This window comes from Scyliorhinus canicula, chromosome 3 (genome assembly GCF_902713615.1).
Source record: "Scyliorhinus canicula chromosome 3, sScyCan1.1, whole genome shotgun sequence".
NCBI lineage: Eukaryota > Metazoa > Chordata > Chondrichthyes > Carcharhiniformes > Scyliorhinidae > Scyliorhinus > Scyliorhinus canicula.
This window is the reverse complement of record NC_052148.1, coordinates 168,358,211-168,380,084: the sequence shown is the minus strand read 5'-3', so window position 1 is coordinate 168,380,084 and position 21,874 is coordinate 168,358,211. Positions and strand designations below refer to the sequence as shown.

Sequence of the window (21,874 nt, the reverse complement as noted above, 5' to 3'; positions counted from 1 at the left end):
TGATTGCAATTGCTACAAATACTATTGCCACCACGAATGGGAATGGTGCATTCTTTTTTAAAAAAAATAATATTTTATTAAAGATTTCATGGGATAAAGCATTTGTCATGCTAACAACAGGAAAGATCAGAGGAAATTAAAAACAAGCAACAAAAGCTACCTCCAACCCCAATATAACCCTTCTAGTCCCACAACCAAACCCTACCTCCCCTTCCCACTCCATCAGCTGATGGTAATTAACTCTCAGAGGTCTGAGATGAGGCGGCACGGTAGCACAGTGGTTAACACTGTTGCTTCACAGCACCAGTGACCCGGGTTCAATTCCCAGTTTGGGTCACTGTCTGCACGGAGTCTTCACGTTCTCCTCGTGTCTGTGTGGGTTTCTTCCGAGTGCTCCGGTTTCCCCACAAGTCCCGAAAGACATGCTTGTTGGGTGAATTGGACATTCTGAATTCTCCCTCAGTGTACCCGAACATGTAACAGACTGGTGTCCAGGGTATTTTTTGCAGTGTCAATGTAAGCCTACTTGTGACACTAATAAAGATTAATTTTATTATCAATGGCTGCCAGCTCAGGTAGAAGCCCTCCACCAACCCCTTCATAGTGTAATTGATCTTTTCCAGGTATATAAAATCCATAAGGTTGCTGTGTTATGTACTCTGGGATAACACTTGCTGCAACTGGATGCAGCTTTAACCAAAAGATACTCCAGACCTTGAAGTTAGTTCAATCTGATTTATTGAACCAGTAGCACAGTTAGCACAGTTCTCCATGAGTTCGACTCTCTGCTAACCTAAGTGTGGTTACTCTGTCTGACTGAACCAGACTAGCTCTTAGCCACGTGCTGGAGGTGTGATACTGTACATATACCCTGACTCACTCTGTAGATGTTCATCAGTGGAAAGAGGCGGAGTGTGAGTGCCTCGTGCCTTTTATAGTGAAATACCACCCCTGTGTGTCCTGCCTGATCATTGGTCATGTCCTGTTCTCTGTGTTCATCAACTGCCTCTCTGTGCCTGTCTCTATATCGTTATCTGCAAGTCTGCATATCATGACAAAGGTCACCCAACCAGGTCGAGGCATTAGGCGGAGCGGAAGCTCTCCCATCCCAGCAGGCCACACCTTCGGGCTATCAGCGAAACAAGGGTGCGAGCATCCGCCTTAATCCCTGTCCGCAGCTTCGGCGAGTCTGATACCCCAATAATTACCACCGACAGACAAGGCTTCAGATTGATGTTAAAATACTGACGTAGTCCTAAAGGAAGGGAAACACAAAAGCTTACCATCTTTGAACACGACCAAAACATGCGGCCCAGGAGAGCACTGCTCACACCTATCATCCACCTCAGCAAAAAACCCGCTCATCCTAGTTTTGGTTAGATGAGCTCTGTGTACCACCTTGAGTTGCACAGGCTAAGCCGCGCGCCAGAGGAGGTGGAATTTACCATACAAAGGGCCTCATTCCACACATGCTCATCTAGGATAGATCCCAACCCTTCTTCCCAGTTCGCCTTCAGCCAATCAAGTGCAGACCCCAACGAGATGGTCTGCTCATAGATATTCAAAATCTTTCCCTCCCCAACCCTTGCCAATTCTTTTTTTTAAAGAAAGTTAAAGTACCCATTCATTTTTTCCAATTAAGGGCAATTTAGCGTGGCCAATCCACCTAGCCTGCACATCTTTGGGTTGTGGGGGTGAAACCCACGCAAGCACAGGGAGAATGTGCAAACTCCACATGGACAGTGACCCAGAGCCGGGATCGAACCTGGGACCTCGGCGCCATGAGGCAGTAGGGCTAACCCACTGCGCCACCGTGCTGCCCAACCCTCGCCAATTCTAAGGTTTCCTCAACTGGGAGGGTTGCAGTGCTCAGGACAAGCCCCATGAACTAAGTCGAGCAATTGAAAGTATCAGAATAGGTCTGTCCCTGATTGTTGGCATGTTGCTGTAAACTCCTCCCATTTATTGAACCGTCCCTCCATAATCAGGTCCCTAAAGCAAGGTTTTTCAAAGTGTTGGTTGTGACCCACGGGTGGGTCGCGGGCAGGTGTCAGAAGGGTCGTGGAACGATCAGTCGCGCCATTCCCGCGGTGGTCCTGATCGTGGGAGAAATGCCCAACAACCACTACCGGCTTTTAAATTGAGAATTGTGGCGACTGCCGCCTTTTAAGAGAAAAGAAATGAGGCTGTGTGCAGTCTTCCAGCCAGAAGCGGCAGCAGTAAGCCGGTCAGCTCGCCTTGCATGTACACTTGATGTCAAGTGCCCTCTATATATGCGCTTTTGGCGCCACATCACAGAGGAGAGCTTCTTCCATTTTCTAGCTGCTGGCAAGCAAGGCAAAAGGACATTGAAGATGGATCGTTTTCTTACAAGTAAGAGGTGACCAGAGACTCTCAGAGGCAGAGTAACTACTGGATAAGATCTGCTGGAGAGAACTGCCAAGGAGAGTGAAGGGCAGGACAGGGTAGTGCTAGTGTTCGCTCTGCACAGAGCTCCAGTGCCTCTGGTTAACAGCCTACAAAGAAGAAACGTAACTCAGGAACAAAGCAGTAAGAAGATGATTTCTTGAGGTACTGTTTTGTCAATTGTCCGAATGCAAATAAGGATGAAAAACCCATGTATCTTATATGCAGGGAAGTACTGGCAAATGAAAGAAGAAGTTTCAGATTTTGAAAGAGAAGTGGTGAGTGAAAAATTCCTTTTGAGGTTGAAACCCAAGAGTCAGTTATTAACTTACAGCTAACTCCAAATTAAAAGACTACCCTGCTGTTCCTGAACTGTGCGACGACATTAAAAAATATTGCCAAAAGCCTACGAAGCTGTCAGCATTCTGGACTAGCATCTCACAGGATTTTCCAGTGCTGAGTAAAATGAGGATTTTGTTGCTATTGTCCTTCACGATGATCTACAGGTGCGAGGTTGAATTTTACATTTTCATAAAGATGAAGATGGCACAAAGGAACTGGCTGAAGTCTGCATCTGATATACGCATTGCACTGTCCTCCTTTGAACCTGATTGGAGTAAAATTGTGAGGATCAAGTAGGCTTCCCTTTCGAATTAAAGGTTATCGAGCGTGGTGTGTCATCAAGGACCGCTAGTGTGGGCCCCGAAGGTTGACCAGTTGGCAAAAGTGAATCCCAGGGGAAAAGTTTGAAAAACACTGCCCTAAAGCACACTAGCCCCTTCCCCATACCTTACCTGCAGAGCTGGGCTGAGAGGTGGCAAATGGAGTTTAATGTAGAGAAGTGTGAGGTGATTCACTTTGGAAAGAAAAACAGGAATGCGGAATATTTGGCTAATGGCAAAATTCTTGGCAGTGTGGATGAGCAGAGGGATCTCGGTGTCCATGTACATAGATCCCTGAAAGTTGCCACCCAGGTTGATAGGGTTGTGAAGAAGGCCTATGGTGTGTTGGCCTTTATTGGTAGAGGGATTGAGTTCCGGAGCCATGAGGTCATGTTGCAGTTGTACAAAACTCTGGTACGGCTGCATTTGGAGTATTGCGTACAGTTCTGGTCGCCTCATTATAGGAAGGACGTGGAAGCTTTGGAACGGGTGCAGAGGAGATTTACCAGGATGTTGCCTGGTATGGAGGGAAAATCTTATGAGGAAAGGCTGATGGACTTGAGGTTGTTTTCGTTAGAGAGAAGAAGGTTAAGAGGTGACTTAATAGAGGCATACAAAATGATCAGAGGGTTAGATAGGGTGGACAGTGAGAGCCTTCTCCCGTGGATGGAGGTGGCTAGCACGAGGGGACATAGCCTTAAATTTTTTTATTTTTTTTAAAATAATTTTTATTGGAATTTTTTACAGAAAATATAACAAAAAGTATAGCAAAAAGCAGTAATATGCAACTAACAGCCCCATAACACCCACAATTCCCCCCATACCGTAACATCACATGTATCACATTCCCCCACCCCCCCCCCCCCAAACAAGAGAACTTAACCATAAATTAAAATTAGATAAATCAAATTTAAATAAAATAAGCTAACATAATCAACGTCCCCCCCCACCCCCCCCGGGTTGCTGCTGCTACTGTCCCAGTACCCTATCGTTGAGCCAGAAAGTCGAGGAAAGGTTGCCACCGTTTAAAGAACCCTTGCACCGATCCTCTCAGGGCGAATTTAACCTTCTCAAGCTTAATGAAGCCCGCCATGTCATTGATCCAGGTCTCCATGCTTGGGGGCCTCGCGTCCTTCCACTGTAGCAAAATCCTTCGCCGGGCTACTAGGGACGCAAAGGCCAGCACACCGGCCTCTTTCGCCTCCTGCACCCCCGGCTCTACCCCAACCCCAAAGATCGCGAGTCCCCATCCTGGCTTGACCCTGGATCCCACCACCCTTGACACCGTCCTCGCCACCCCCTTCCAGAACTCCTCCAATGCGGGCATGCCCAGAACATATGGGCATGGTTCGCTGGACTCCCCGAGCACCTGGCACACCTATCTTCACCCCCAAAGAACCTACTCATCCTCGTCCCAGTCATGTGGGCCCTATGCAGCACCTTGAATTGGATGAGGCTAAGCCGCGCACACGAGGAGGAAGAATTTACCCTCTCCAGGGCATCAGCCCATGTCCCGTCTTCGATCTGTTCCCCCAGTTCCCCCTCCCACTTAGTTTTCAGCTCCTCTACTGGCGCCTCTTCCTTCTCCTGCATAAGCTTGTAGATATCGGATATCTTCCCCTCCCCGACCCAGACCCCCGAGAGCACCCTGTCACTCACCCCCTTCGCGGGGAGCGCAGGGAATCCCTCCACCTGCCGTCTAGCAAATGCCTTTACCTGCAGATATCTAAACATGTTTCCCGGGGGGAGCCCAAATTTCTCTTCCAACTCCCCCAGGCTCGCAAACCTTCCGTCGATAAACAGGTCCTTCAGCTGTCTAATGCCCGCTCTATGACATAGCCTTAAATTGAGGGGTAATAGATATAGGACAGACGTCAGAGGTGGGTTTTTTACACAAAGAGTGGTGAGGCCGTGGAATGCCCTACCTGCAACAGTAGTGACCTCGCCAACATTGAGGGCATTTAAAAGTTTATTGGATAAGCATATGGATGATAATGGCATAGTGTAGGTTAGATGGCCTTTAGTTTTTGACTTCCCATGTCGGTGCAACATCGTGGGCCGAAGGGCCTGTACTGCGCTGTATCGTTCTATGTTCTAAAAGTTGAATCCAAATACAATGCGCAAACAAATGTTCACCACATATAGGAGCCAATAATGACATGGCACTCAGCTTGTAATGTTGTCTGAGCTGCCTCCATATCTTCAAAGTAGAAATCACGACTGGACACAAGATATACTCTGCTGGAGAGATTGGGAGTGGCACCGTCACTGGAACCCGGAGGCACAGTCCCTTTCACAAACTTGTCTCCATTCTCTTCCATATGGTGTCTAATTCACCCCAACACCTAGTCCACATTGGCCGTCCAGTAATACATGAGGAAATTAGATAGTGCCAAGTCCCCCGACTGTCGGTCCCCCTTGAGGTACACCCTGCAAATCCTTGATGCTTTACCCGGACATATGAAGAAATTCACTGGCTTGTTCACCTTCACAAAGAACAATTTAGCACAGGGAAGCATTGAAGCGAAAATAGGGACCTCGGCAGAATGTTCATATGTGTATCCAAATCAAGGATAGAGGCCAACAAACACCAGAAATGCTACATCGTCACAGTTTGGGGCATATACATTCACCATAACTACCAAAGTACCCGCGAGGGACCCACTTACTATCACAATTCTGGTGACCAATCAAAATTGCTGCGCCTCAGGCTCTGCCTTCGAAGCCAGAGTGGAACACGTTCCCTATTAACGTGGCAGCACGGTAGCACAACTGGCCACAACTGTGGCTTCACAGCACCAGGGCCCCAGGTTCGATTCCCTGCTGGGTCACCGTCTGTGCAGAGTCTGCATGTTCTCCCTGTATCTGTGTGGGTTTGCTCCGGGTGCTCCGGTTTCCTCCCACAGTCCAAAGGTGTGCAGGTTAGGTGGATTGGCCATGCTAAATCGCCCTTAGTGTCCAAAAAGGTTAGGAGTGGTTATTGGGTTATGGGGAAAGGGTGGAAATGAGGGCTTAAGTGGGTTGGTGCAGACTCGATGGGCCGAAGGACCTCCTTCTGCACTGTATGTTCTATGTTCCGGCATCTGGTGTGATCACTCACCGGCGAATGGGTCTCCTGCAAAAACACCACATCAGCGTGTAAGTACTTTCGATGAGAAAAATCTCTCCATCTCTTCAGTGGTCCACGCAATCCCCTTAGGTCCCAGGTGACCAGCCAAATTGGGGGTTTCCCACCCCTTCCTTTCGGAATCAGCCGTTTCCACCACTAAGGACAAATAGATACATCTTGAAGGAAGTATCGGTCAAAGTTCCTCCCAAGATGACAGCCAGCCCCACCCCCAGACAAACACAAGGAATGTCCTAGATCAACCATCAGCCAGCTAATTCCTTCTGCCACCCCACTCTATTTCCCCCCCCAAATTACCAAACTGGAACTAGACCGTGCCCCCCCCCCCCCCCCCCCCCCCCCCAATCAACCCCGACACTAAGCATGCCAAATCAGATCAAACTGGTTTTATGGCTGCAGTTCCTCCCACCCACTCCCCACCCCACTTGCGTTCACCAGCATTATACACTGCTAACAAGATAGTTCTCACCAGAACATGAAAAGGACAACTGCACAGCCCAACATGAGGATCATCCATTCCTCAAAAGAAAAAGAGACCCATAAACCATTCAACATAGAGAAGCTCCCATTATCCCCACAAACAGAAAAAACAAACTTCAATGACAGAATATCAGCAACTACATACAGAATATCCCCACCAACCCCTTCAGCCCACAACCCTCACAAGAAACAGCCAATAAATCCTCCTTGTTCAATTTTGTTCAATTGGACCCCAGTCCATGTTCGTTAGGTGTCTCGAACTAAGAGCCCGTAGCCCTGTATGTGACCCACAACCTACACCACTCCGAATCAAACGCCTTTCTTGTAGAGAGCGGCCTTTCCCTTGTTAAAGGCCACCCACTCCCTCGCCAGCTCTGCCCCCACATCTTGATAGATCTTTATCAGACCTCCTTCCCATTTCGTGTTGTGGTATTCCTTGCCCACTGCAGGACCTTCTCCTTATCCAGAAAACTATAGAACCGAATGATCCGAAGTGGAACATTTGGTCGAGTCCTCTTCTGAAGTGTCCGATAGGCCCTGACGAGTACTGGGAGGGAGAGGAGAGACTACTATCACCCGCCATTGTTCACAACATCCGTGCTCGATATTCGGTGGCATTTGGGTCTTCCACCCCCTCTGACAACCTGACAACTTGGAGTCTCTGCCTCCTTAACCGATTATCCAGGTCATTAACTTTCACCTTCAGTCTTTTATTTTCATCAATCACCACTGCTATCCCAGCCTCTGACGACGCAAACTGCATATTATGCCTTGTGAGCACCTTCTCAACACCTTCCAGAATCTCACCATGTTTTTTCACCATCCCAACGGCTTTATCAAGCTCCTCCTGGACCGGGCCCAATGCTTCCTTCCTCAATCGACATACATAATCTCTCCAAGATCAACTTCCACTGCCTCTCAAAGTGTATATTAAATTGCATGTTAAATTCCTTAGCCAACGTGTCCGAGAGCATGTCCATTGTAATCGGGACTGCCGGTGAATGCAGCTCTGCTGTCGCCAACTTTGCTACCGAGGAGTTTCCCGAGGCTCCTGAGTCCGTCGGAGGAATATCTACTCCGGGTTTCCTGATTTCTTTCCCCTTCCTTTTGGGCAAGAATTTGGTGCAAGCAAACCTGCTGTACTGGTCTAGAACGTTTTCTCATGAAAATCACCCGAATAAACGGGCAAAAAAATGCAGGTCCCAGCCGGAGCTACCAAATGCGTGACCTCCCTCTTTCATGTCGCCACCAGAAGCCGGAAATGGTGCATCCTTACCACGTACCCCGGCGCAACACAATACTGCTAATGCAATGAAAGTTAGAGGAGCTGTGTGCAGAGTTCTCACTGGCTCCGTGAAACCAAAAGCTTCACTGCTTCAGGGTATTCAGCAGTTATACCCACTTGTCTCAATGCAACACTTTCTCTCGCTGCAGCCAAAGATCCTCGATGCGATATTTATTACGCACGCAATCTGATACGATGTCTGCAAATTTTCCTTAAGGTTTCAGAAGAGTCGCGACAGTTTTTTTAATGCATTTGTGATCTTGAAGATTTACATTTTAAGCCAGTGCGGAGCATCTGCAAGTCACATTGTAAGCATATCAAACAACTCCACTGCCCTTTCTGGCCATGAGTTGTACACTTCGCTCAGCTCAGCAGCGATTGTGGGCAAGCACCGTAGTTGGCCTCAGTGCCCTTTGGCTAAGGACGGGTAAAATTGGCCAGGTCAAATGCTTTTGATCTCAGTTAAGTGACCTTCCCGCATTGAAGGCATCCCATGCGTTGTTTTTTGATGAATACAAGGCTGAATTTGATGGGCTTGCTGGGCACTGTCTAGCTGTAGTAACATGAAGGTGGGACACATTGACAAGGCACTGGAGGGGATCTGAATCTGTAGGGACCACACCCCAGCAGTAATTAACAATTGTAGAAGAAACGAGGAGAAAATGTCGGAGGAAGAAAGATCCTTTTTTTTAAATGAGGCATAAATTATTCAAAGCAACCTCGGGTAACAATTGCAGACCCTAACAGTTATTGCAGAGGAAAGATCAACAGAAGGCAAATTGGTTTTCCACATGGACAGTTAAACGGGGGGGGGCTTACTGTTCCATGTGTCCTCATCAAATTTTGTTTCCTTTTTCTGATCGAAACCAGAAGGAATCTGCTTCCAGGAACCTGAGAATTTTGTGTCTGGGGAGTTGGGGGTGAGGGAGGGTGGGTGGTTCAATGAAGAAATGGGTCACAAGCATGCGGTAGAGAGAAAGAAGAATATTAAGCATTTGGAAAATGGTGGAATTTAAATTTCACTATTTCCATTAAATAACACCCATTGCGGGCAGCACAGTGGCGCAGTGGGTTAGCCCTGCTGCCTCACGGCGCCGAGGTCCCAGGTTCGAATCCCGGCTCTGGGTCACTGTCCGTGTGGAGTTTGCACATTCTCCCCGTGTCTGCGTGGGTTTCGCCCCCACAACCCAAAAGATGTGCAGGGTAGGTGGATTGGCCACGCTAAATTGCCCCTTAATTGGAAAATGAATTGGGTATTCTAAATTTAAAGAAAAAATAAAAAATAACACCCATTGCTATTCAACATTACTTCCGCAAGATTTCCTCCAACTTTATTTCATCCTGGTGTGGAAAGGGACTGTTCTGTTTATGCCCCGTCAGCCAGTGTTCAGGAATTGTCTCAATGACTTGCAAGGATTTCCCATGAAATTTGAGCAAATTTTCATTCTCATGAAATTATATTGTCATTGCACAAAATGATTACTCTGGTGAAATTTAAGACAAGTCTCTGTCTTGTTTGTTTTACGTGTCAAGTTTAGAAACTTGAGAACTTAATTTTACTTGATAGATGTGCGTACCAAATTCAATAATTAGGCAGACGCTCATGTATTATATTACCTGGCATGACGCTGAAGAAAGTAACTTGTCATCTTTATGCACATAAAACGCTGATAAAATGTAATCTTATATCCTGCTCTACTTCCAGAAAACCTAATGATAACTGCCTCGCATGTCCCACATGTGTACAGTGTTGTTTCTGCCTTTAATATAAATCTTTGCGTTAATAGGGTATGTCACTGAATCAAGATTGCTGGGCAAAGTGCATCAATCTATAATAATGTCAAAGAAATGAAGTACGCCAGACCCATTGTCACTTTGTTCCAGAGTAACAAAACTACAAAAAAAAGCTTCTGAACTATGAAGCCATTGCAGTTCATCAAATGTAGCGGTCTTATCACGCATAGATGTTACTTTTAAAGATGTTTTAATATTTTCCTCAGTTTCACTGTTCTGGGTCACCATGTGCTCTACACAGTATTGCAAGCAGGCCACACAACCTCTGGCAAGTCCCTATCAAAGCAGCTATTGAGGTGACCTTTGTTTGCACTCTTTCCCACTACCTGTCTCTCCCTCTATCTCTAAAATGCTTGCACTCATCGCCTACTGCTTGGCATGCCTGAGTTTCGATACTACGGCATACAACAACAACTTAAGTTTCATGTAATAAAACATCACAAGGTGTCTTATATGTACGTTATGTACAATACGACACCGTGCCACAGAGGGAGATGGGGCAGATGACCAAAAGCTTGGACAAAGAGTTAGGTTTAAGAGTGTCTTAAAGGAGGAAAGAGTTGTTGAGAGGTGGAGAGGTATAGGGAGGGTATTCCAGAACTTGGGGGCCAGGCAGCTGAAGGCTCAGGCACTAATGGTCACGTGATTAAGATCAGTGATGATTAAGAAACCAGAAATACATGAGAGCACTGATATTTTTGATGATTATGGGACTGAAGGGAATTAGAGCGATAGGGAGGGGTAAGGCTATGGAGGAATTTGAGAACATTGCTTGACCAGGAGACAGTGTTTGTCAGCGAGCGCAGGATAATAGGTGAACAGAATTTGTAGTGGTTTAGGACAAGGACATTAAAGGTTCTGGATCACCTTATGGAGGATATAATGTAGGAGACTAGACAGGAGTGCATTGGAATAGTCACGCCTAGGATTAACAAAGGCATGAATGGAGGGTTTCAGCAGCAGATAAACTGAGGTAAGACCTGGTTGGGTGATGTTCCATGGGTAAAAATAGGCAGTATTTGTGATGTTACAAATCTGTGGTTAGAACATTAAAGAATGACTACAGGGATGTGAAATGATGAAGAGCTTTGCCAAGATAGAAGGGAAGGGTTGTTTATGTGAGAAGTGAATGTATGTTGCTGAATTTTAAGTGAATGCTTCGAAACTGTATACTTTGATAAAATGGTGAGTTAAAAAGTATATTTATAATCCTGAAATTCATCAACCACGTGGTATTTGATAGGAAGCATTTCTTAAAATATGCATTTTCTTCAAAAACAACCTGAATTAATGTAACATCATCTTTGCCCTCAAGTCTCAGTGTGTTTTACAGACAATGAAGTTCTTTTTGAAGCGTAGTCGCTGCTGTAATGCAGGACGCACAGCAGCCAATTGACGCACAGTAAACTCACACAAACAGCAATGTGATAATGACCAGGTAAACTGTTTTTGTAATGTTATCACCTCCAGACTAGTGCCATCAGATCTTTACTCCTGCCTAACAGGGCAGATGGGGTTTAGGTTTAATGTCTCATCCAAAAGACAGGATTGCTGACCGTGCAGGGCTCCCTCTGTACTGCACTAATGTGTCAGCCTGGATTTTTATGCTCAAGTCCAGGAGTGTCCCGCCCATAACTCATGACCTTCTTACTCTGAGAGGAGAATGTTACGAACTGAAGAGAAACAAATTATAATATAACTGCATTCACCAACTCCTGGCAAATTAGTATCCAGTACACTTCTTCACTTAATTTTATCAACATCTCAGGTTTTATAGAGAGGCATTTATGAGGGCAGCACGGTAGCACAAGTGGCTAGCACTGTGGCTTCACAGCACTAGGGTCCCAGGTTCGATTCCCCACTGGGTCACTGTCTGTGCGGAGTCTGCACATTCTCCCCGTGTCTGCGTGGGTTTCCTCCGGGTGCTCTGGTTTCCTCCCACAGTCCAAAGACATGCAGGTTAGGTGGATTGGCCATGATAAATTGCCCTGAGTGACTAAAAAGGTTAGGAGGGGTTATTGGGTTACGGGGATAGGGTGGAAGTGAGGGCTTAAGTGGGTCGGTGCAGACTTGATAGCCGAATGGCCTCCTCTGCACTGTATGTTCTATGTCTCTGTTATGACGGAGCAAGATACAATTTTCTCATTTCTTTATGGCACATTGTCAAGGTTACAATAATCATTCAGATCTTTACAAATGAAACAAAATGTTTACCTTCCTCAATTGAACATACAAATTTGCACTAGAAAGCATAATGACATTACAAAAACATAAGAGCATAAGAAATAGGAGCACAAATGGGGTATATGGATCATAAGCCTATCCATCATTGGTTGATCATGCTGAATTTCCACACCAGCTTCATTTTCCCATCTCCTATTTCATTTGATTTCCATAGTTCCCCAAAATTTCTCTATCTTGGATACACTCATCACCAGAGCATCCGCAGTCCTCCGGGGTAGTAGATCCTTAGGATTCACGATACTCTGGATGAAAAGAACTCTACTCATCTCCTTCTAAAATGACCAATACCTTTTTCTAAGACCTTTAGTTCTGTACTCTCCAGCCAGGGAGAATTGCGTATGTTTCATTCCAATCACCTCCCATTCTTCTAAACTCCAGAGAAAATAGGTCTTCAATCTCTCCTCAAAGGTCAGCCCTCTCAATCAGGAATCAATCTGGTGAATCTTTGGCACAGCCACTTCAAGACAAATACAATGTTCCTTCAGTAAGGAGGCCAAAATTATATCCAGTAGTCCAAGTGTGGTCTCACCAAAGCTCTATATAATTTCAGCAAGGCTTTTTTATTCGTATTCTCCAACGCCCTTGCAGTAAATGCTAATATATAATTTGCCTTCCTCATGTCTTGCTGTACCTGCATGTTTACTTCCTGCGATTCACGTACAAGGATTCCCAAATTCCTCTGCATGCCAACATTTTCTAGTCTCTTACCCTTTGAAAAATATTCTGCTTTTCCACTCTTCCTATGCTCCATCATACTCTATTTGCCACCTCACTTAATCATCACTTAGGTCCATATCCTTTTGGAGCCTCTTCGCATCCACCCCACAGCACTTTTCCATCCAACTTTGTATAATCAACTAATTTAGATACACTCAGACCCCTCAGCGCAGTTATTGATATAGATTATAAATGACTTGAGGACCAAGCAATGAGGGCAGCACGATAGCATGGTGGTTAGCTTAAATGCTTCACAGCTCCAGGGTCCCAGGTTCGATTCCCGGCTGGGACACTGTCTGTGCGGAGTCTGCACGTCCTCCCCGTGTGTGCGTGGGTTTCCTCCGGGTGCTCCGGTTTCCTCCCACAGTCCTGGTTAGGTGGATTGGCCATGCTAAATTGCCCGTAGTGTCCTAAAAAGTAAGGTTAAGGGGGGGTTGTTGGGTTACGGGTATAGGGTGGATGCGTGGGTTTGAGTAGGGTGATCATTGCTCGGCACAACATCGAGGGCCGAAGGGCCTGTTCTGTGCTGTACTGTTCTATGTTCTATGTTCTATGTAATGCTACCTGTGGCTGATCACACCTCGCTGTCAGAAAATTACCTGTTTATTTCTATTTCCTGTTTTCTGTTTAGCCAATCCATGCTACATTTTACCCCAAACCAGTGAGCCTCTATCTTATGTAACAACCTCTTACTTGGCACTTTATTGAATGTCTTCTGAAACTCCAAATAGATTACATCAACTGATTCCCTCCTTATCTACTCTATTTGTTACACCCTCAGAAAACGCTCATAGATTTGTCAGATGTGATTTCCCTATCTTCAACTGTGTTCACTCTGCCCAATCATGTGATTGCATGTATATAAATAGACGATATTTCATACTTATCCAGAAACACTTTGCACATACCTTTTTTGTGTTGCTCAGTGAAGGTCTCTGATGTAACACAGAACTCGGTAAGGACTGTAAACAATTGGAACACAGGATCCATGGGCCAGATTCAAGCTGGTCAGATTTCTAGCACTTTGTGTTTTAATTTTGGAAATCCAGCATTTGCAGTATTTTGCTGATATACTGTGTCATTTTCTCATTTTGTTATGGTGTATTATAAAATAGGTGTCCTATGAGTGGACTTTATATCTGCAGCACAAAACCTTACTCACACCTGGTCCTTCTTTTACGACTCATTTGAAAGATAAAATCTATATAATAATCTGTGCAATTACTGCATCCTTCTCTACCTGCTATTTATCTCCCGAAATATTCTAGTTGTGTCCTTTGATGGAAATAAAGCTGACAGACTCCGAGGGGAGAAGGCATTCTTCAATTTCACTCCTAGATCAGGAAGCAAGTTTTGACACAGGAATCCCATTCAACAACAGGAAACACCTGATGAAAGCAGAGGTGCTTTCTCAAAGGGCCCAGGTAGAAATGAATAGATGGATTGTTCCAGGAAGCCCTGACGTAATTGTCCTCCGATTGTTGCTGACAATGAAATCTGCTGATAAGTTTACAAATGGGAGTGTTAGTGGGAAGAGGAGGGGAAAAGAAGAAAATGTTTTTGTGCTCATTGTGATATTGCCTGGCCAGCAGAAAACTTTTGCCTAATCCAGTAGACAAGGAATTGGGCCAAATGTCTTTCTACTTTAAAATATAGAAACAAAAACTAACTTCATGTATGTTCATGCATGCAAAGGATTTTACCGAGTGCATGATTTAAAAAGTGTCTCAAAATGGTTAGTTGCTCAGAATTATTTTTTAATTTTCTAATTAAGAGGCAATTTTAGTGTGGCCAATCCACCTAACCTGCACATCTTTGGGTTGTGGGGTGAGACCCACGCAGACACGAGGAGAATGTGCAAACTCCACATGGACAGTCACCCGCGTAGTTGCTCACAGTTAATTAACTATCCATTAAATATATAACCAAATAAATAGTGAAATCTACAAGTCCCTCCTTGTCTAATGTCAGTTAAGAGATTAATTAATCTACTCTGCACAAGCTTAATTTTCGTCTTCATAGTCGCAGGCAAATATTTAGAAGTATGAAAATGTAATTTTTGCTGTTGTGGTTTTCACACCATTAATGTAGTGATATTAAGGTATGATCACCATGTCTTAGCCACAACCTATGGAGTTGTATAACCAAAAGCTGAGGGTTTAACCTTTATTTGATATATTTGAATGAAACGTTTTGTTTGGTCTGAAGAATATTATATCTTGCGGCATGCCCATATGTTGTGTGCCAATGCACTGACTATTACAGGCAGCATTAGTATTCACTCATATCCCAGAAGACTGCTTTTTGCAATAACTGCTTTTGTTGCTATCCTATTGTAATACTGGTATGAATGTTGTATTATTTTTGCATAGGATACAATTTTTTATACAAAGTTAACTTTCCCAGTAAGTCTGTAACATGTGGTAATTTTTCATCAACTTATAAAGGGCCAGCATTTGAATGTGTTTGCAGACATTTTGTTGGATTGCTTTCCTGTCCTTTGTACATCCATTGATGAGAATGTGTTTTAAAACCTACTTCCCTACATCAGCCAGTCTGTAGACTTTCCAAAGATTTCATTTCACATGTATCGGGGATTGGAATGCCTCAAGAAAGGATATTCGTGTAAAGGTTCTTAAAAGGGGAATTTATATGAGCAAGAGGGCCTTTCTCACTCTTCAGGGCGTAATATCTTTGGAGGTGATTAGTTTGGGTGATTCCTCAGTAAAGCCCAGAGATTTATTTTTCAGAGACTTTTCGTCAAAATAATTACATCTACAGAGTTCTTGCCTGAAGCCCATGCATTATCACTACCCATAGGAAAGTAGCTGGGCAGATTTTGTTTGGATGATTTCAACCATAGGGATCCCAAATCGAGTTGGACTTATTTTCTAACATTGTTTGCAATATGACCTTTTCCATCCAGTTGTGAGCTGGTTCATTTTCTCAGCTTTTGCAGAGTTTAGTGTGAAGTTGTGCAAAGATCCTATAGTCCAACAGCTCAGAGACTAGACATTTAAGATTGGAGTGAACAAAGATTTCACCTGGTTGATTAATGGCAAAACGTGCCTTAAGCAAAGATATGTGGATGAGCTGTTCTAAAAATCAAATCCCAATGCTGGAGTTTAATGAAGTCTAGTTTTCTCTCAGCAGGAACAAATGTCTCAGTTTTTTTCTACCTTTTTCTCCTGAACATGGTAGACAAGGCTTGTCTAACCTGCAGCCAACAGCCACGTGAAGCCCTTCTTGTTGCCCCCAGATTGATTATTGAAAATGGCGGTCAGATGGTTCGGTGAGTTTGAAGATTTTTGCAGTGGACTGCTCCTCCAATCACAGCATGTTTCTTTCCCGTGTTTGCTGCTGATAGGCTCACTATTGAGTGATTGAAGGAGCAGTGAACACCAGGAACTGAGTATGTGAAGACAGAGAGAACCTGGAGTGCATTTGGCCTCCATTCACCATGCTTTCCCATGGCTCTGGTTGCTTCTCCCTGGCTCCTACCCCTTTCATTAGGCTCCAGTCACATCCCTATTGGTTCCAGCCACTTCCTCCCCCGGCTCTCCCCACATCTTCCCAGCTCTTCCCGCATCCCTCCCAGCTCTGGGCAATCCTCTGGGCACCTACGACCTCATGCTGCTGGGCCTCAGGCCTTGTTCCAAGTCTCTCCTCTGCTCTCATTGTGCCCACCTCCCCACAAACTGATTCAGCCAGTGAGTTTGTATGGCTGAGTTTGTGTGAGGATGAGTGTGTGTGTGTTTGAGAATGTGAGTGTGTGTGAGGGCGTGTGAGTGTGTGAGGATGAGTATGTGGGCGGTGCAGTGCCACTGAGGACCCAGGTTCGATCCTGGCCCCAGGTCACTGTCTGTGTCAAGTTTGCACATTTTCCCCGTGTCTGCGTGGGTTTCACCCCCACAGCAAAACGATGTGCCGGGTAGGTGGATTGACCACGATAAATTGCCCTCCAATTGGAAAAAAATAATTGGGTGCTCAAAATTTTTTAAAAAGAGGATGAGTGTGTGAGAGGATGAGTAAATGAGTGTGCGAAGATGGGTGAGTGAGTGTGTGAGGATGAGAGAATTAATGTATGAGGATGAGTGTGTGAGGATGAGAGTGAGTGTGTGAGGATGGGTGAGTGAGTGTGTGAGGATGGGTGAGTGTGAGGCTGGGTGAGTAGTGATCAAGTGTGTAAGAGGTTGGATGAATAAATCAGAGGGAGGGTGGGTGAGTGGGAGGTGTGTGTGTGTGAGAGAAAGAGAAGGAGGTTTGTGTGAGAGGAGGTTTGCGTGTGTGAGAAAGAGCGAGAGAGGAGGTTTTTATGGGTGTGAAGAGAGAGGAGGTTTTTATGTGTGTGAGAAGGAGGTTTGTGTGTGTGTGAAGAGGGTTTGTGTGTGTGTGAGAAGGAAGTTTACATGTGTGAGTGTGAGAAGGAGGTTGTGTAAGAGAAGGTTTGTATGTGTGTGAGGAGATTTGTATGTGAATGTGATAAGGAAGTTTGTGCGTGTGTGTGAGAAGGAGGTTTGTATCTGTGAGTGTGAGGAGGTTTGTACGTATGTGTGTGAGAGAAGGTGCGTGTTTCTGAGAAGGAGGTTTGTATGTGTGCGCGAGAGAAAGAGGTTTGTGTGTGTGAGAAGGAGGGTTGTGTGTGAGAAGGAGGTTTGTATGTGTGAGAGAGAGAAGGAGGTTTGTGTGTGTGTGTGTGAGAAAAGGAGGTTTGTATGTGTGTCTGGCTCACTCTGTGTCCACGTTCTCATTCACCCTCACCCCATGCACCAACAGTCACTTTCCCCCACTTTTGCGGGGAGTGAGGTGAGAGTGAGCACCCGGAGCCTGGGAGTGAGCTGGACACAGACACTCTCTCATCCTTTTACACTCTAATGGTCATCTTTATTTATTACTCTTTTTTAAATTATCAATTTATTGAGGTGATATATTTTTACTTAGGAAGTTATTTCTCTTCACATATCAGCATTATTTTATGAAATTCATATTTAAGTTGTGCCAAAGTTTGCGCAGGATTTTCCGACTGTTTCCACTGCAGGATCTTCTGGTGCGATAAACGGGAAAATCCATTGGCAGCGGCACCAGAAGATCCCACCGCCAGCCAATGTCTTGCCTGGGGGGGGGGGGGGGGGGGGGGGGTGGTATCCCGCCTCTTATCTGCTCACCGGCCCCTGTGAAAACAATTGAAATATGCAACCCCCCCCAATGCGGAAAGATTGGACAAGCCTGTGCTAGACAAAGCGAGTGTACACTTCCATTGGCAGCAGCAGCCCTCAGCTCAAATAGTCATTTACCATCTGTGGCGGAGTGTGGGGGGGTGGCTCTGTGGAGCATTTTGCCATACCTAATCTTGCTCCCACCCAAACTCCCCATAACATGCACCTCTGACAGTGGTTACTGGATAGTGCTCAGGAGAGGCACTCATGGGGCAGCACGGTGGTGCAGTGGGTTAGCACTGTGGCCTCACGGCGCTGAGGTCCCAGGTTTGATACCCGGCTCTGGGTCACTGTCCGTGTGGAGTTTGCACATTCTTCCCGTGTCTGCGTGGGATTCGCCCCCACAACCCAAAAATGTGCAGATTAGGTGGATTGGCCATGCTACATTGCCCCTTAATTGGAAAAAATGAATTGGGTATTCTAAATTTAAAAAAAAGGAGAGGCACTCATGGCTGCTTTTTACTCTTGCGAGCCTGGGGACACTGCTACTAATTATAGTCAGCGCAAGCATAGCTGCCCAAAGTTTTATTTAACAAAATAATTGAAATTTATCTTACCACACGCCTTTTTTTCTCCAGCGGTCTTAAAGAATATACGGTGCTGCCTGGCGAGTGAAATGGAATGATATCATACAGCACAAAGCCATTTGGCCCTTAATGCCTGCACAGCCACTTTAAGAGAGCTGTCCAATTAAGTCCTACTCCCCCAATATTTCCCCACAGCTCTACAAATCCCTTCCTTTCAAGCAGATATCCAATTCCCTGTTGCAAATCAATATTAAATCTGCTTCTACCTTCCTTTCTGATGGTGCATTCCAGATCATAACACCTGAAATATTGTTTATGGAATTTGAAGTACAGCCTATATGATGGTTATGTGTATTTTCCTTTTAACTTGGGGAAGGCAATGACTGAAAGTAAATTATTTGAGCAGATGGTTGGTCATGAGACACGACTGCTGGTTTAGACTTTCAAAACCTTTCTCCGTAATGTTTGAATTAATTGCTGAACGTTGCTCGTATCTGTGGTGACCACTAAATTCCTCCCACTGCATCACCCTGAGTTACGTATGCCAGCAATGAAAGGAACAGGTATTACTTATGGGTTCCTGTGGGAAGGGGAGGAGTTTTACAACTTGCTTAAAAAGAAATATTTAAAAACAAAACCAATAAGTCTGAACTTTTTTCCTTAAACAGCCTGAAACCACTATTGTAATTAATTTCTTGGATAATGTGGGGGTTTTTGCTAAATATCCTGGGTATCAGGTGTTATTTTCTTTCACACAGAAACTGGAGATCAGTGTACGGGAGTGCTCTGTGACTTCATAGTTTCAGGTTAAGTTGGTTGTGATTGGTTTTGAGGAGGAAGGTAATTTGAGCCACCTTCCTATTTGCCTGCTCAACACTTCCTTGCTGCAAGGTGCCCTGGTCGAGATCGCCTTGTTTGAAGGAAGCCTTTCTTGTGTTGAAACGTAGTCTGACTGCAGCTTCTTGAACTCCTTTGTTGCTTAATTATTGCTGGGAAGCCTGTGGTACTGGCTGACATGGACGAAGTATATCTCTCTGCATTTTCTCATTGACCCATGTGCCATGCCTGAGGTATGTACTCAACTGCGCTTTTTTTGTTTTCTGCAAAGACTTGTCAGGAGGATTACTGAGTCCATTCTAGTTGATCTTTTCGATGCAAGGATCAGAGCTGACCACTTATCCGTTTGGAAATATGGATTTAGTCTGATGTGTTTAATTAAATCTACTGTTTTATCTTGCAAGCACCCTGCAACTTCTTAATAAATTTCTATAAATTGTTTTCTCTGTGAGCAATCTAGTACACAAGACAGCTATTTGAACTCTCTGAAAGTACGATCACGCTTGTAATTATAAGTTGATTTTCCTATTTCACTTATCACTCACTCATCATTTGCAGATGGGAAGAAAGTGCAGGCAATCACTTACAGACCTCTGCTGAAAGCACATTGAGCATTCTGCTAATAGGTACCTGAGTTCAGGCTGGAGTGACTCCGCAGATGTTTTATATCGTCTTAAATCGGGCTTTGAATTGATCTTATCCAAAACTGGAGGACCAGTTCGTCTTGCCACAACAAACAGCAAAAATCAAATCCTGTTTTGTGGGCAGCACGGTAGCACAGTGGTTAGCATTGTTGCTTCACAGCTCCTGGGTCCCGGGTTCGATTCCCGGCTTGGGTCACTGACTGTGCGGAGTCTGCGCATTCTCCCTGTGTCTGCGTGGGTTTCCTCCGGGTACTCCGGTTTCCTCCTACACTCCAAAGATGTGCAGGTTAGGTGGATTGGCCATCTTCAATTTCCCTTGGTGTCCAAAAAATGGTTAGGTGGGGTTACGGGGATAGGGTGCAGGGTGCTTTTTCCAAGGGCCGATACAGACTCGATGGGCCGAATGGCCTCTTTTTGCACTGTAAATTCTATGATTCTATGATGATTCTACGTTTACACATCGTGGCAGGTATGGTCTGAAGCCCTTATGTTAGTGGTTATGAAGCTGTATCTTTTTCTATTTCCTCATTGAATGTACGATGCAGAAGGAGATGGTCATTCAGATCATTGTGCCGATAAGGGCTCTTTGAAATAGAAAAAAAATTAGTCCCTGTATCTTGCATTTTCCCCAAAGCCATGCAAATGTTTCCTTTTTGGTTAGGAATGTATAAGAGTTGAGGAGGGCACAATGAAAGCAGCAGAGGGATATGGACAAGTTGGGTGAGTAGGTAAGATGATTTGCCAGATGAATTACAGTGTGGCAAAGTGTGAAGTTATCCACTTCAGTAAGAAACATTTTAAAAAGGAGAATAATTCTTGAATGGTGAGAAACTGTGAATTGTTTGCATTCAGAGGGACCTGGGTGTCCTTGTATCATTAATCACAGAAAGTTAACATGCTGGTTCAGCAAGCTGTTAGGAAGGTAAATGATATGACGATAAAAGCAAATCATACTGCGGATGCTGGAATTTGAAACAAAAACAGAAAATACTGGACAATCTCAGCACGTCTGACAGCTTCTGTGGAGAGAGAAGGGAGCTCACATTTCGAGTCTGGATGACTCTTTGTCAGAGCTGGAGGGAACTGGAAATGGGGTCAGATTTATATTGTAGTGTGTGGGGGAAGGCATGGAACGGTGGGGCTGGATAGTGGGTCAGTGAAAGCTGGAGATAGACAAAGATATCATTTACAGAAAGATAAAGGCAATGTAAATGGGGGTGATCAAGGCTAAGAAGGGAACTGATAGTGGCACAGAAAGAGATTAGAATGTGAGAACAAAGGTAAGCAGTGTGTCAAAGGGCAACTTGGAACAACTATATATGACATGATAACTTTTGTTACAAATGAATAGAGGAATAGGAGTACAGAAGCTTTACTACAATTATACAGGGTATTTAAAACAAAAAAGAGTACCCAATTATTTTGTTCCAATTAAGAGGCAATTTAGTGTGGCCAATTCACCTACCCTGCACATCTTTGGGTTGTAGGGGTGAGACCCATGTAGACACGGGGAGAATGTGCAAACTCCATACAGACAGTGATTCGGGGCCGAGATCAAACCTGGGTCTTCAGCATCGTGAGACAGCAGTGTCACCACGCTGCCTCTTATACAGGTCATTGGTGAGGCCATAGCTGGAACTGCATGCTCAAAGGACCAAATGGTCTACTCCAATTCCTAATTATTATCTACTGTCCAAGTAAATATCCACTTCCTTGTTGGAAGTTACTATTGAATCTGCTCCCTCTCCAGATCCTGACATATCACTGTGTAAAATAATTTTTCTCATCTCCACCCTCCCCTCCTTGGTCCAGCCAACCAGTTACCTTGGGTGGGATCTAACGGAGAGGTTTCTAAGTGTCATTTGTGGGAGGTTTTGCTGGGAGTTTCCCGCCGCTATCTAACCACACTTTGTCACTTTCCTGGGTCCTGAGGAG

General features: G+C 44.9%; 1 protein-coding gene across 4 annotated transcripts in view; it reads left to right on the top strand.

Moving 5' to 3' along the window:
- Positions 1 to 21,874, top strand: part of shroom3 (shroom family member 3) — a 547,942-nt gene that overhangs the window by 311,799 nt on the left and 214,269 nt on the right. The window contains exon 1 of one of the 4 annotated variants that reach the window (XM_038791702.1): positions 19,349 to 19,528. The exons of the other annotated variants lie outside the window; for them this stretch is intronic. The gene's annotated coding sequence lies outside the window, so the exon portion shown is untranslated. Of the gene's footprint in view, positions 1 to 19,348; positions 19,529 to 21,874 lie in introns of those variants that run through there. 4 annotated transcript variants of the gene reach the window in all.